The following is a 17149-nucleotide window of genomic DNA, read 5'->3' on the forward strand; positions in this document are numbered from 1 at the left end:
TGATTACTAATAAGGGTTCCAATGTGTAAACTGATGATAGAAATTGTACTTTATATTCTGTCTGTATAAAATTTTCTTTTTTGTAATCTGAAACTTAATCACAAAGTATGAATTATTAATTTTTATTTATTTTTTTAAGCTTCTGTGAACTGTCATTCTTCTGTGTACCTATTCCGGGAATAAAAGAATCCTTGTGCTGTTCATTTTGTGTTCTCTGGAAAACTAGGAGAGCTGTTGAACACAAAGTCTCAGATGAAAATTTGCAGGTGACTGAATTCATAGATGAAATTGTAAGAGGAAGTAAACTAGACAAACTGATATTAAATGATAGAAAAATATTTCCTGCACCAGTGCTGTCTTTTGATAGTGACAGATTCGTATTCTTCTTTGTGCTACTGGACCTAATGCAATCCTGCTTGTCCTCTTCCTGCTCTCATTTGCCCCGTATCACTCCAAATTTTTTGGTACATCTCAGTTTCATTCATTGAGAGGATATTTTTAGATTGGAACCCATCTCTTCTTCCCAGAAAGTCATAAAAAATAACTTCTATGGAATACTGAAAGAAGAGACTAAAGCAGAAATTGTCAGCCTCACCACACAGTCTGCACTACTAGCCTTCCACAAAATCACATTATTTAAATATAATCAATTGGAGAACAAAGAATTAGAGACGAGAGGCAGAGTGTTGACGCATATATCCTCATAACTACTGCAGTGTAAGGATTAGGTGATTTTTTGTATTTTCCACATATATGCTTGTGATTTAAGGTATTCAAGTGATGGTGTTAATAACTTCTCAGAATGTACAATTTACAATTTTGTAGATTGCATTTTGTAAAAGACAAAACCTCTTACACTGCTTAGTGTCATAGAGCCAAAACCACACAGCAAGTTATGTTATGTAAATCCTGATTCTTTAAAATTTCAGTCGCTTGTGGAAAAAAAAATACTGATGATTCAAGAAAGAGCTGACTAATTAACAGTTCTTATAACTGTGCATTACCATGAACACTGGGATCATCTTACTATTTGTATGGTAAATAAATAAATGATAATAGAGGATGTCCTTGACAAATACAAAACAAACAAACACTAAACAAAAAAATGCAACAACAAAAAAGACCCCAAAAACACAGAGTACTTGAATAACTTGAATTGCCTTCAGTATAACTCTAAATATTTCTTCGTTGATTGTTTCCACACAGTATTAAATTTTTTTTAAAAAAAGTTCCATTTGTAAAAGTATCTTATAAGGTAAATGTTACTGTGGCCTTTCAAAGCATCCATATACAATTTTGTACCTGAAACAGAAAACTGACAAAGCAACATCTGTCTGGGTAGAGAATACATAGACTAAGAACTCCTGGATTTGGGAAAATTTCTGGAGATTGATAATTTGTCATGTTTTAAAAAAAGTTACTCAACAGATTTGTGTCTGTAAATGCACACTTTTAAACACCCTTGAGTTACAAATGTACAATAGCAGAGTGTAAAGAGTGTTCTAGAGTAAGCACTGTTTCATCATTTACCCTGAAAACTCACTGTGATCTGCCAGGTTCCCTAGTACAACACTACAGTCTGTTCGGAGAAGATGTAAAGAATCTTTGATTTCCCTCAAATAATAGAAGTAAGAGAGGCTGCAACTAAAAGTATTGGACAGGTAATACTCTAGGAATAATGTATTGCATGTTTTTTTCTCTCTCTCTTTTTTTTTTTTTCTTTTTTAATGTGCAGATTACTCACAACAGAATTCAGTGTTTACCAATGAGTAGCTTTAATGAAGTGAGTTAGAAACTGGTTTACGTGAACAATTTAATATTGTTCAACCCACAAATTGATTATAAACACTTTGCTTTGAGTTTTAACTATTCAGTTGTTTTTCTTGATGGTTGCTTAATTCACAGTATTATTTCCTTTTTCAGACTGAATATCTTATGAACTAGTAGAGAACTTTCAAGGAACTACGGAAAAACTTTCTCAGCTAAGGATATATCACAGCCATGATCCTCTAAGAATATGAATAAACAAGGATTTGTCTTTGTAGGCTTGATGATTTGAAAAAAGAGCTAGACATGTAATTAAGGTGGAGAAATTATACTAATTTATCCTGAAGCCTTAAACCTACTTTGAAAATGCACCTGAACATTAATGTTCACAGTCATCCTCTTTTGCCATAGTCATTTCTTCAGACTAAATGGCAACAGGCATCTTCAGGGTTGGGACAAGCCTAGTGACCAGAGAACGAGTATGGGTAGCTGAAGTGACAGAGTACATCTGTGTTTTTCAGTTGTGGACATGAGTCAGCAGAAGATCTTAAACTATGGTATGGACATTTGACAACCCTCATAACATTAACTGTGGGTAAGCCTGAAAGCTCATGACATCAGGATTCCAGATGGGTGCGAGGCATACACAGTTTAATATAGGAAATCTCTTTAAAGAAAATAAATAAATAATATATGAAAACAATCTAGCACTAAGAGGGTTGAATTCTTTCATTTTGTAGCATGTACTATACAGCAGCGTGTATTTGTTTTGAATATGATAACCTTGGAAATATTGCTGAAAAATATAGCTGGAACATAAGATCTTCCTTTAAAATATATTTTATTTTGAATATATTTATGGCAGTAAATAGAATAAAAAAAATTACAGCTCTATCCCTAGACAATACCAGCAAAGCACATCAGAGTTCATCACTGGATCCTCATCTTGCAATGTTCTGGTAGCTTTGGAAACACTTAGGGCTGCTTGAGTGTACATGCATTATTAAAATGTACACTATCACATTCCTATCATAGAATGAAAAATGGTATGGTTTTATTTCAAATTAATTTATGGATTGCAACCGGAAACTGAAATATCTGAAAATTTAGAACATTTATCCACAACACAAAAATGCAACAGGTGAGTCATTATTTGACTGCCTTTTCCCATGTCTTGAAGAATACCACACATGATTCAAATACCCATGATCCATGACCCAACTTTGCCAAGTGAGCATTGTAAATGATTGGGTTTTTTTTTATTCTTATTTATTTTGGAAGGGGTGGGGGAACTGACTATAATATGCAACAGATACTTTATTGCAGTCAAAAATTAAGATTCCAATTACCAAGAATTTACACATGTTAACGCAGATTATATGGAAGAGAGGATAAGGCAGAAGGCATAAAAGTCAAGGGTAAATAATGCCTGAATCTTTTTGTTGCAGCTATAGAATGTAACAAAGTTGTTAAACAGCTTTGTCATATCATAGCTTAGTCATATTTCATGTTGATGGGCAACAAGAAGGTGACAATCTCTGTACCTGAGAGTAGGATATTATTTCAAGTACATATTTTTTTTTCCACTCATTATTCACAGAAAATTTGATCTATGTTTACTGCACTGATCCTAGAGTAAACATTAGCAATTTATAGCCAAAGAAAGCATCAACTAAGTAGCAGAATCATTAAGATTTCATTGACTTTCTCTGTCATCCATATTTTAAGGAGTTTTTTTTCAAAATTTTTTTAGTCAGATAAGGGAGTGGCAGTTTTCTGTTGAAGCCAACGCAGAAAATAAAATATTATTCATGGCACAAGAGAGCAAGGCCATCTGTTCATTTTCAGCAGGGACACAGTGTAAGCATTTTGATTTACTTCCACCAGTGGACTTAAAATCAAAGAAGAGAATACTCTCTTGATGCATGCAGTCATTTCTTGTAAACATGTTTTTAAGTGTTCCAATTATTACTGTCTGGTTTTCCTTGGCGGAATGTCCCAGGCACTAGAGTATAAGCTGTTCTTCATCCCATCTGAATTTACAATGCAGTCAGCACATATGTTGAGGGACTTCTTTTTCCCTAATGCAGAGAATTCAGGGTCTCTTAGAGTCGGATTATATTAGTCATTGAACCTTCAAATGCCACTTTTTCTACACTCATTACTTCACCACCATGTTGGGGATGAGGGGGAGAGTATGAAGGAGAGAGATTATTTGTTGTTTCACAGTTGTTTATAGTTCTCTTGGAATCAGTATGAATTTTTCCAGAAAATTATGAATTTTTCAGAAATATTAGAAACTATTTCTGATCAAAACTGGAAATTCTAGAATTATTCATATTATAAAAAATAGCATTTCACTGATCAGTAGGTACACAGGAAAAATCAAAAACTTGTGAAGATAGTGTAACAACACAAGCATGTGTTCATTATAATGTGAGTCATTATATAATATTGTTATATATTATAATATATGCATTATATAAGCTTGGACAAAATACATATGATTTTATTTGATTTTTATTTTTACAGGGTCAACAGCTGCCTCTAGAAAAATCTAGTCAAAACTCATGAGTTCAACAAAGAGTATTTATAAATAATATTTTTATAATATTTTACAGTATCATAGAATAATTACGTTTGGAAAAGACTAAGGTGATCTTGTCCAACTGTCAAACTATCAGTACCATGCTCATTAACCACAGGAATATGTGCCACATCTACGCATTTCTTAAACAACCTCAGGAACAGGGAATCTACCATCTCCCTGGACAGTCTGTTCCAATGCTCATCACTCATTTGAAGAATAATTTTTCCTGATATATAAGAGTTGTAAAAAACTTGTTATGGAATTTCTGTCAATCCTAAATATTGTCAGCTAACAGCCTTTTGTCATATGAGACAAAGGAATTTTTTTCAGTTGCGGGAAACTTGCATACGTCTCATAAAGAAGAATTGAATTTTTGCCCCAAGACTAGTTTCACACAGAGATCTTGAATTCTACATCGTGGGCTATGACACTTTGTCACTGAAGGTCCATTTTCCTCAGTAAGTATATGTATTTTTAATTTTGGACTCTGCTAATATTTAGTTTGTTTCTACTGTCCATTTTTTTACTTTGCTTCTGTAAGTGAAAATTTAAGAATGCCAAAAAGACATGAAATTTGTATCAGGGAAAAAGGTCCACTGAATGTGGACAATCCGGTGAGCCTTTGTATGTGTTGCTCTGTGCAGGAAGGGAACTGCTGATTTAAGATATGCCTTAATGCTTTGCAAGCCACCATAACAATGAAGAGGTGATCACTGAAGACTAGATGAGCCTCAGTGTGTTTTTTGCTCACTCAATACAAACGTCTTTAGTACTCTGTAGACAACTTCTAACTGAAATTCTAATTACGCATAAGTTTTAGAATTGTGGAATTCATATGTGATATAACAACTGTTAAACTAATACAATGCTGAGTTAACACAATAAGTAGAATATATAAAAAAACAGTGGAATAATGATATAGCTATGTCAGTGGTAGAAAGAAGGAGGAAGGAACACTCAATTCTGATTAGTTTTGAGGAAGCAAGTCCCCAGAAGGTCACACAGAAGAAGGATGCAATGAATGACTTTCAGTCAGCTCCAGACTAAGAAACTAACTCAGCAAAAGAAACAGCCAACCTGAAAACCAGGAATGTAATATTTAGATCAGACTTTTGGAGGGATAAAAGACCACTCAAAGAACTACTAACATTTTGAATTAAGGAGGAACATCACTGAAGATATGAGTGTCTGAGAATCAGCTTATATGGATATGGAGAGAAATACCCTGTCCAGATCACTTGACACTTAATGTGCTAGTACCCTTCTACCATGAGTATGAACTGTAAGAACCAAAATAGGGATTCTGTGAACTTATTAGAGGTTGGAGAGCTCAAGGAGTTTCAGCTGAGGATTACTCTGCTAATATTTTAGTGATTGCATTATGTGTTTGCAGTACTTACCCACTACTAGGATTGATTTATTTTCTACTGCCATTTTCATGATTATCTTTTTTCTGTGATAGCTGGTTATTATTTGTTGTTTTGTCCAATTGTTGAATATTACTGAACTGTAGTTGTATTTGCTACTGCTACATTTAAGTGCTAGAATTAACATAAGCTTCCAATCAACATAAGCTGCTAACAGTCTTACGTGCCTCCTCATGATGTCAATCTCTTCCCTTGCTGGATACCTTCACATGCTGTTGCATATTATCCTACTAACATCTTGGCCATTAAATTCCACTACTTCTCCTCCCATTTATTCATTCAGACTGATTCCCTCACTATATTCTGACCTTCACTTATGTCTTTCCATTTGTCCTCACCTGCTTTCTAATAAAAATCTTCATTACTGGGCTCTATTTAAAATCAAAATTTAAAAAAGAGAGAGAGAGAGAGAGAGAGAGAGAGAATTAAGAGAAATATAAATCTGATTTAATTTCAGACAAACACGGTCATCTCCACAGGGTGCAGGGGAATCTCTGCTCCAGCACCTAGAGCAACTCCTCCCCCCCTTCTTCACTAACTTTGGTCTCTGCAGAGCCACTTCTCGCATTTTTCTCACTCTTCACTCCTGCAACTGCTGTGCAGAAATTTTTAATGCACCACCAGCTTTGATGATAGCTCAATTTGGCCAAAAATGAGACTATTTTGGAGTCAGCAGAAATGGCTCTGATACAGGGCAACCCCTGTTCTCACAAGGGTCATCCCTCTACTTGTATATCTATGTAAATCCAGTACAATAGTAAGAATGGAATGCTTATGAAGTTCAGAAAACTATGTAAGAAGTAATCATAGTTATGATAAAAAAGATCACCATAAAGGAGACCAGAGAATGGCCTTTTCTTTAGATAAATAGTTCTATCAGTGTAATGGACAAGCCTCAGTAATGCCCTGAGAGACAAATAAGCTGCTCCTGGAACAGAACAATGTCTGAGAAAATGTCAACCACGGGAGGGGCCTTCTTTGATTTGACTGGTGTCTGGTGTCTCAATCAGTTCTGAGACTTGAGTCAAGTATGATTCCAAATAAGTGCTGAAGGGGACTGTTCCCTTTTTTCTTTGACACTGTAAATAGAGGCTGTGGGGGAGTCACCCACTCTCTCTTTTGCTGCTGCTGCTTCCATTCTTTGCCACATGGAGCACACAAATCAGCAGGCTCAGCACTGGACCTAGGACTGGTTATTTGTCTAATTCCTTTCTCTCTTCTCTTCTCTCTTAAAGTTGCTAAGTAATGCAAGGCTTACTTTCGTTTCCTATGAAACAGTATGACTTAAGTAGATATAATTGTGAGAGGGGAAATGCATATGGCATAATTACTTTCTAGAAATCTCATAATTGTTCTTTTTACCTTTTACATATAGATCTTGACTGTCATTTATCCTTAATCCAATGGCCAGGTTTGTGAATCTGATCAGCCTTCTTTCCCTTCATGGGTGGGATGTGACAATCAATTGAGTTTGCAAAATGGTTACATAAATAGCCTTTCTTGTGGCTTGCTTTTTTTTTTTTTTTTTTTTTTTTTTTTCACCATGGGGCAATTTACACGGCACCTGGCTTAACGGCTGCAGATGGAACTCATCTGCAAGGGGTAAAAGGACCCTAGCTCAGGAACCGGTGGGATTCATTGAGAGGTCTTTAAACTAGGTAAGAAGAGGGAAGGGGACAAAATGAGGGCCGCTGGAGTTGAGTGGGTAGTTCGAGGCTCAAAACAGAGTTTGATGGGTGATGAGGGTAGAATTCAAAGGGATGGAGAGTGGCAAGGGGATGCTGCTTCCCTAAAGTGTCTGTACACCAATGTGTGCAGTATGGGAAATAAACAGGGAGAGTTGGAGATCTGTGTGTGGTTGCACGGCTACGATCTCATTGCTGTCACGGACACATGGTGGGACAGCTCGCATGACTGGAATGTTGTCATGGAGGGCTATGTGCTTTTTAGGAAATATCAGCTGGCGAGGTGGGGTGGTGGAGTTGCTCTTTATGTGAGAGAGCAGCCAGAATGTACTGACATCCACCTGGGGGAGAGTGGTGTAGCAGTGGAGAGCTTGTGGGTGAGAATCAAGGGGCAGGCTGGTATGGGTGACACCATTGTGGGTGTGTACTACAGGCCCCCTGATCAGGAGGAGGAGGTTGATGAGGCCTTCCATGAGCAACTGGAAGTAGGGTCACGATCCCAGGCTCTGGTGCTTATGGGGGACTTCAATTATCCAGATATTTGCTGGAAAAGCAACATGGCCAGGGACGCACAGTCCAGACGATTCCTGCAATGTGTTGAAGACAAGTTTCTGATGCAGGCGGTGGAAGAACTGATGAGGGGAGGAGTGTTGCTGGACCTTATTCTCACTAATAAGGAAGGGCTTGTCAAGGAAGTAAAGGTCGGGCTCAGCTTGGGTTGTTGTGACCACGAGATGATGGAGTTCAAGATCTTGAGTGGAAGAAGCAAAGCAAAAAGTAGGATTGCTACCCTGGGATTTAAGAGACCCAACTTTGATCTCTTCCAGGACCTACTGGAAGCTCTCCTGTGGGCTAGGGTGTTAGAAGGTAAGGGGGCCTGTGAGAGCTGGTCGGCATTTAAACAGCTCTTCTTCCAAGCTCAGGATCAGTGTGTCCCTGTGAGCAAGAAATCAGGAAAGGGTGGCAGGAGACCTGTGTGGATGAGCAAGGAGCTCGTGCACAAACTCAAAGGGAAGAAGAAGGTCCATGAAATGTGGAAAAAGGGTCTGACCACTTGGGAAGTGTCTTGCTCCAATTTATAGGAGGGAGATGAAGTTCTTTTAATATCTGTATATCCGGTGTGAGATTAAGAAACAATGGTTCATATGTTAGTCCAACCAGTTTGTTATAAATCCTAATTAGGGAGATGGGGAAGGGAAGGACGGCGATAGAAAAGATAGGAAAGAAGCAAGAATGCCGTAAAGTGGGGATAGTCACCACCAGGATCCAACAGCAGTCCCGTTGCACGCCGCTTCAAAGGTCCGAGGCAGAAGGGGGGGGGGGGGGGAGGCGGAGCGAGCAGCAGCGTGGCCGGCCTTGGGCAGCAAGCAGTCAGCAGGAGGCAGTCGCAGAGCCAATCCGGGGGGAAGCAGAAGGACACAGGTCCGTCAGTAGTCAGTATGCAGGCATTCCGTAGTGAGGAATCTGATGGCAGACACCTTTGTTCTTCTTCAGCATCGTGGTAGAGTGCAGAGCAAGTCCAGGAGGCAGAGAGTGCAGAGCAAGTCCGGGAGGGAGAGAGGCAGGTCGTGAGGCTTCTTCATGGCAGAAACCTCTTCTTCTTCATGAGGAATCTGTTAGCCAGAAAACCTCCCTGTTCTTCACGATTGTAGGTCCCCATTTTATCCTTCTTCTCTTTCTGCCTATGTGACATCCCTGGGCGCTTGAGCAAGAGTCATGTGAGTACCCCCCTGAGATGGCCATCTTCCTCGAGATAAGACCACACAAAAGACCACTTCACAGCTATTAAGCTGCAGCTTATCTCTCTCTCCTTGCCCCTGGCCGTGTCCATCTGTGTCCCTCAGACAAAGGATTTCTCAACCCCTGCCCAGGACTTGCCTGAACTTGTTCACCTGTGTCCTCAGCAAGCTTTGAGACAATGATGTAAAAGAATAATCTCTTAGAGGAAGAAAATAGAAATGTTGTCAGGGCTGCAGGGATGTAACAAGGAAGGCTAAAGCCCGCCTGGAATTGAATCTGGCGAAGGTGATAAAAGATAATAAAAAAGGCTTTTTTAAGTATTTTAACAGTAAAAGGAAGACTAGGGAGAATGTGGCTCCCCTACTAAGTGAGGGAGTGTTCTGGTAACAGGGGATGCTGAGAAGGTGGAGATACTGAATGCCTTCTTTGCTTCTGTCTTCAGTGAAAGGCTCTCTGTCAGGAATCCCAGACCCTGGAGGTTAGTGAGAGGGTCTGAGGAATGGAAGACTTCCTCGTAGTAGGGAAGAGGTGATCCAAGAGCGTCTAGCCAACACCAATGTTCATAAATCCATGGGACCCAATGGGATGCATCTACAGGTGCTGAGGGAGCTGGCAGAGGTGATTGCTGAACCGCTCTCTATCATCTTTGAGAGGTCTTGGAGAATGGGGGAGGTGCCTGAAGACTGGAGGATAGCCAATGTCACTCCGGTCTTCAAGAAGGGCAAGAAGATCCAGGTAATTACAGGCCAGTCAGCCTCACCTCTGTCCCTGGAAAGGTGATGGAACAGATTGTGCTGGATGCCATCTCCAGACATCTGGAAGAGAAGGAAGTTATTAAGTGTAGTCAGCATGGGTTCACAAGGGGGAGGTCATGCTTGATCAACCTGGTAGCCTTCTATGATGTTGTCACTGGCTGGGTAGATAGCTTAGGGAGCTCCTCCTCCATCTGGACTGTCACAAGTCCATGGGACCGGATGGGCTTCATCCTAGGGTGCTGAGGGAGTTGGTGGGGGTGATTGCTAAGCCGCTCTCAGCTATCTACCAGCGCTCCTGGATGACTGGAGAGGTTCCAGAGGATTGGAGGCTTGCTAATGTGACTCCCCATCCACAAGTAAGGAGGATCCGGGGAACTACAGGCCTGTCAGCCTGACATCAGTGCCAGGGAAGGTCATGGAACAAATCCTCCTGGGAGAGATCACACAGCTCGTGCGTGGCATCCATGGGATCAGGCCCAGCCAGCCTGGGTTCATGAAAGGCAGGTCATTCTTGACCAACCTCATCTCCTACTACAACTAGGTGACCAGACTGGTAGATGAGGGAAAGGCTGTAGTCTACCTAGACTTCAGCAAAGCCTTTGACATGGTCTCTCACAGGCTTCTTCTGGGGTAACTGGCTGCCCGTGGCCTGGACAGGTACACACTCCTTTGGGTAAGAAACTGGCTGGAGGGTCGTGCTCAACAGGTGGTGGTCAATGGAGTGAAGTCCGGCTGGTGACCTGTTTCAAGTGGTGTCCCCCAGGGGTCGGTACTGGGGCCTATCTTGTTTAATATCTTTATTGATGACCTAGATGAGGGGATTGAGTGTACCCTCAGTAAGTTTGCAGATGACACCAAGTTGGGAGGTGATGCGGATCTGCCTGAGGGTAGGGAGGCCCTTCAGAGGGACTTAGATAAGCTGGATCGCTGGGCTGAAGTAAATGGAATGAGGTTCAACAAGGCCAAGTGCCGGGTCCTGCATTTTGGCCGCAACAACCCCATGCAGCATTATAGGCTTGGGGCTGAGTGGCTGGACGATTGTGAAGAAGAAAGGGACCTGGGGGTGTTGGTTGATGCTCGGCTGAACATGACCCGACAGCGTGCCCAGGTGTCCAAGAGAGCCAATGGCATCCTGGCCTGCATTAGAAATAGTGTGGCCAGCAGGAGCAGGGAGGTGATCATCCCCCTGTACTCAGCACTGGTGAGGCGGCACCTCGAGTACTGTGTTCAGTTTTGGGCCCCTCACTACAAGACAGACATGGAGGCCCTGGAACGAGTCCAGAGAAGGGCAACGAAACTGGTGAGGGGTCTGGAGCACAGGTCTTATGAGATGGGAGCCGCTCTTATGGGAGCGGCTGAGGGAGCTGGGATTGTTTAGTCTGGAGAAGAGGAGGCTCAGGGGAGACCTCATTGCACTTTACAACTTCCTGAAGGGAGGTTGTGATGAAAAAGGGTCTGGCCTCTTCTCCCAGGCAAATAGTAGGACCTGGGGAAATGGCCAGAAGTTGTACCAGAGGAGGTTTAGGTTGGACATTAGGAGAAACTTTTTCTCTCAGAGGGTGGTCAGGCACTGGAATGGCTGCCCAGGGAGGTGGTGGAGTCGCCGTCCCTGGCAGTGTTCAAGAGGTGCCTGGATGAGGAGCTACGAGATATGGTTTAGTAGCTTGTGGTACTAATAGGAATGGGAAGGCGGTTGGATTAGATGATCTTGCAGGTCGTTTCCAATCTTGTGATTCTATGATAGCAGTGGATGTAGTCTACCTTGATTTCAGCAAGGCCTTTGATACTGCCTCCCACTACATCCTTATAAAAAAGCTGAGGAAGTGTGGGATAGATGAGTGGAAAGTGAGGTGGATTGAGAACTGGCTTTCTGGCATAGCACAGAAGGGTCATTGTTGGTGGTGCAGAGTCTGGTTGGAGACCTGTAATGAGCAGTGTTCCTCAGGGGTTGGTGCTGGGTCCAGTCTTGTTCAACATCTTCATCAGTGACCTTGATGAGGGGATAGTGGGCACACTCATCAAGTTTGCTGATGATACAAAGCTGGGAGGAATGCCTGACACACCTGAAAGCTGTGCAGCCATTCAGCAAGACCTGGACAGACTGGAGAACTAGGCAACAATAGACCAGATGAGGTTTAAAAAAACAAGTATAGAGCTTTGTACCTAGGGAGGAGTAGGTGCATATACCAGTACTGGTTGGGTGATGACCTGCTGGAGAGGAGCTTTGCACAGAAGTCCTAGGCCTCCTGGTGGACAACAGTTTGGCCATGAGCCAGCAGTATGCCCTGGTGGCCAAGAAGGCCAATGGGATCCTGGGATGCATTAAAAAGAGCGTGGCCAGCAGGTCAAGAGAGGTGATCCTCACACTTGCCCTGGTCAGGCCTCACCTGGAGTACTGTGTCCAGTTCTGGACTCCTTGGTACAAAAAAGACAGGGATCTCTTGGAAAGAGTCCAGCAGAGGGCCACAGATGGTGAAGGGCCTGGAGCAACTCTGCTATGAAGAAAGGCTATGTGAACTTGGTCTGTTTAGCCTTGAGAAGAGAAGACTGAGAGGGGACCTGATCCAGGTCTATAAATATCTAAGGTGTGGGGGGGCAGAGTGGTGAGGCCAGACTGTTTTCAGCAGTGTGTCGAGACAGGACAAGGGGAAATGGCCAGAAACTGGAACATAGGAAGTTCCACACAAATGTGCGCAAGAACTTCTTTATGGTGAGGCTGACAGAGCACTGGAACAGGCTGCCCAGGGAGGTGGTGGAGTCTCCTTCTCTGAAGATATTCAAGACCCGCCTGGACGCCTATCTGTGTGACCTGGTGTAGGGAACCTGCTTTGGCAGGGGGGTTGGACTCGATCTCTGGATGTCCCTTCCAATCCCTATGATTCTGTGATTCATAAAATAGTCAACAGAAAGTATTATCTTCCTCAGATAGATAGACCTATATGGGGAAGATTTATTTGGCTCACGTAAAAACTTAAGTAACAAAAAAATTATCTCTGAAAACAATAATGACCTTGAGATGTCTTTACCCAGGTATTGCTTTCTGGTGACTGGGAATGCCCAGTCAAGTAAAGGGAATCATGTTTGTTTTGTGATCCAGCTCTATACTGCAGGTGCTATACAATGTTCTGTGATTTAATTAAATTTTTGCATCATTTTTGCAAAATCCAAATATCATATAATATCCCACGACAAGAAAATTTGATATTAAACCTTAAAGATTTCTCATTTGAAATATCTAAAGAATGAAGCCAGGCAGTTTTGAATTCTGAAAATTTTCTATAGTGTATAAATATAAAAGAATCCATACTAAATAAATAAATAAATAAGCTTAAACATTATTCCCAAGAATGGTGACATAAAAAATATCAAACACAGTTATTGTATTTGGAGTGATTACAAGGTGGGAAAAGGACCAAAAATAGGATTGTTATAATTCTATGTATACTCTAATTCATCCAGTATAATAAAAATATTTCTAACACTTCAGATTTTGAATTTAATCCAATTTAAGGGATTGAGCTATTCCATTTATGCACAGATCCAATTGAACATTCTGCAGTGTGTTACTGTTACAGTGACCCATCTCTACAACTTCACGGAATGCACTGCTCTCATATCTGAGCACATCATCTCCAGTTTTTCAGGAAAACAGTAAAATATTTACAGATTTTATATCGTTCTGTTTATTTTGTATAGCTCTCAGTACTAGATCCTTTGAAGTGTTTATTCAGAGTTTTTTGAATCACTATTTAGGTTACTGCTGGTAATATTTGACTTTTTGTTTTTTTACTGTCTTTTCTGTAAGTCAGAATTGCAAGCTGGAGTAGCAGTTCTTTATTTGGAAAAGCTAGAGGGTGGTGCTTGAAACCTTTATTTTAAATGAACACCGCATTTAGCTACTTAGTGTTTAGCTTTGTTAAATTGTGTCATATCCGATTTAAAACAAGTACCAAAAAATGAAAAGTGAAATCCCCACTCTGCTAAACAACCAATATAAAGTGTCACTCACTATTAAAGCAACCTGTGAGTCTTGGACACATCTGTCCTAATCACAGAACAATTTGATCTAGAGTCTTGTGAGAATGAAACTCTCCTTCATCCAAGGATAGTACCAAATCCATAGATACTTTCTGGGCTGTAAATAGCTGATGGATTAACTCCCTTGCACTTGAAAAATCCTACACAAAGTTTCTCCTGCTGCTCATGCAGCTTTCACAGTTACCCTTTTTGCTTTTGAAGAAGAGAGAAGAGAGAGAAGAGAAAGTCTCTCAATGTAACACTGTGATAAAATACAATGTGTTGATGGGAAATCTAATTAGATTTGACGTTTTAATTGAAGAATGACAAATGCCCTTCACCAATTTTTGTAGAAACCATTCTCAGGTGACTACTTACATAATAGATTTAATCCACAAAAGTCTCAAAATATACTCTGGAACTCTTTTTTGATACAACTAAGAGAATGCAATTTTTTTTTTTCTTTTTTTTTTTTTTTCTGTTTTTATTCTTTGGCATTATATTCATTACTGAACAGAGAGATTAATAATGCAAATGCTATTAATTAATATGTCTGTAAACATTTCTAAACCTGGAAATCTGAGTTGTATCTAATAGGTAATAAGAAAATGATAAATGATAGAAGGAAAAAAAAAAAAAAAAAGGCTTTTTTTTTCCAGCTGGAGGAGAATGTCCACTGCATATTCATCTAACATCAGTGCTTTAAATATTTATCTGTCAGTATCCAATTATATTGGTAAAGCGCATATTCTAAGTTGGAATTAACTTATGTCTTAGAATTTCCACAGCCTTTCATATCTTTAAGTCTCTATGCAAATGATAAAGTGCAAAAATTATTATTTTTTTTTTACTAGTAGGTCAATTAAATAAACTAATTAAATACCAGAATGTCCGTGCTATTAAACTAGGCAAGGCTTAAATGTATAGATATATAGATCTAGTTATGGACTGTTAGGAATATCTGTTGTATTTGACCTAATTCTGCTTGCATTAGATTATCACCTTTAAGAAATTCAGCAAAATGGAAATAAATATTTCTATTTGTTAGGCATTGAAAACACAGTTTCATTAAAAAAAAAAAAAAAAAAAAAAATCAATCTGTACTTAACAAAATATTTTTCCTGTTCTGCTAATGGACTAAATAGCCAAATAACTAACAAAATAAATGTATTTCACTGAGACTGACAATGGCAATTATCCTATTCATCAGCAAAGGAAGAAGTATGAGGCATATATGGAGGATAAGAAGAGGGTTATATGGACAAACATAGCTTCTAGAAATGTAGACTATTTGGGCATATTACAAAGTGTTGGACAAAACGTCTGCAATAAATTGTGTCACTACAATTGACATCCCTGTTAAATTAATCATAAATTACGGCAACACTGAAAGTAGCTGACAATCCAGAAACAAATGAAATGCTACTCAGTTGAAATTAACATAGCTGTAGCACCTATATCAAATGTGACAAAAATGCTTGTTGCACACCTTTTTTTTTCTTTTTTTTTTTTTTTTTTCCCCCTTTCTTGTGTCCAGAAAAGCAGCAGTAGAAGCCAATAAAAAACTAGAAAGGTCTAGAGAGTTCATAGCTCTTCCTTAACAGCTCAGAATAAAAATTCTGTAGGAATTAAGTTCTTGGATTTAGTTTCACAAGAGTAAAGAGGAGTTTAAAAAAAAAAAAAAAAGAAAAGAAAAGAAAAAAAAAGAAAAAAAGAAAAAAAGCGTCCCCAATGGGCCTGTGGACGTGAAATTCTGGGACTCCAAATGACAAAAACCTACTTTTTAGACAATTAAAAATCTAGTCGTGACTGGACTTCACCAAGCAGTCTTCCAGGTCACAGTGGGTAAGTTGCTGCCTGCATTTTTCTAAGCAATTCAGGCTAAGCCAAGTTCAAACTACATCAAAAGTACACCACAATGAATTGTATCATAATGCTCCCTCTTGGGAAACAAACAAACAAACAAACAAACAAAAAACAGTATAAGTGTTGCTCACTTGTTATGTAACAGCTTACTACTATGTTATTCTCAAGGAAGACACTTCAATTCTATCTTTCTTCATCTGGGAAGAATCAACATTTTCCGACTTTGTCCTGCAATCTCCTTTCACAAAGCAATACTTTTAAAAAGTAAAGAATTCTAGAGATCAATAAACATCAAAAGGTCTTTATGAAGCATAGATTGGTGAAGATTCTCATCACTTTTATTTATTCCAATTAGTTCTACAAATAGAGTGGAACACGAACAATATGATTTAAGCACAGAGTTCAGGCACTCCCATGTCTAACTATTCAGAACTATATTTTCAGGCTTTTGGGGGGATTCGGATAGATTAAGAATTTAGATATTTCAGCTGGTTTTCTATCAGTCTGTAAGATATGATGAAACTTTAAGCAAGAGTATCTCTTTTAGCAGAATATGTTGTTCTGACACAGATGGTTAAGATTTAAGAGCTCAGTAAAAGGCAAATGAAGAGTTATCTTAATGAGAGTACAGCTAATAAGACAGTTCTTTCTAAAGTAGTTTCTGGGCTCTGTTTATTTGAGATTTCTTCAGTTATTGGACAGATTTTTCAGGGATCTGAAAACCCTCTAAGTCCCTGATTATAAAGGGACAAACAACTTTTTACCTGGCATTAGGGAAAGCCCTCTATATAGGGCAGACCTAGAGCACAGCTTCCAGAGAGCAGCCAACAAATGCAGCAGTTTAGACAGCAGGATGCAAAGAAGACATCTTTACCTCAGTTCTAAGCCACACAGAAGCATTTTTAAAAATGGTAGCAATGTACCATGGACACACTCCCCAGCAGCAGTTGGAGCAGCTATCCAGGGCAGAGGGTCTGGAGATGAGAGAGAAAATCTAGAGCAATGAAAAATTATCCATGTCAGAAAAGAATCAAGTCAGAGAATGCTTAAATAAATTTTGCCCTAACAGGATACACCCTAACGGGATGCACCTGTCTCGCTCTGTGTGCTGGCTTGAGAAGGGAGGTTGTTCCAGATGACCCTCAAAGGCCCCTTTCAAACTCCGTCATTCTGTGATTCTGTAATTAAAAGCTGACTGGATAAGAGAAGGAAAGAAGTAGAACGATTCCTGTAAGGTGATTACTTTCCACTCAGACCTGCCATTTCCTTTCTATAGGATTTAAGGAGACTGAAAATCATCCC

Source organism: Phasianus colchicus, chromosome 1 (genome assembly GCF_987193195.1).
Source record: "Phasianus colchicus chromosome 1, bPhaCol1.hap1.1, whole genome shotgun sequence".
NCBI lineage: Eukaryota > Metazoa > Chordata > Aves > Galliformes > Phasianidae > Phasianus > Phasianus colchicus.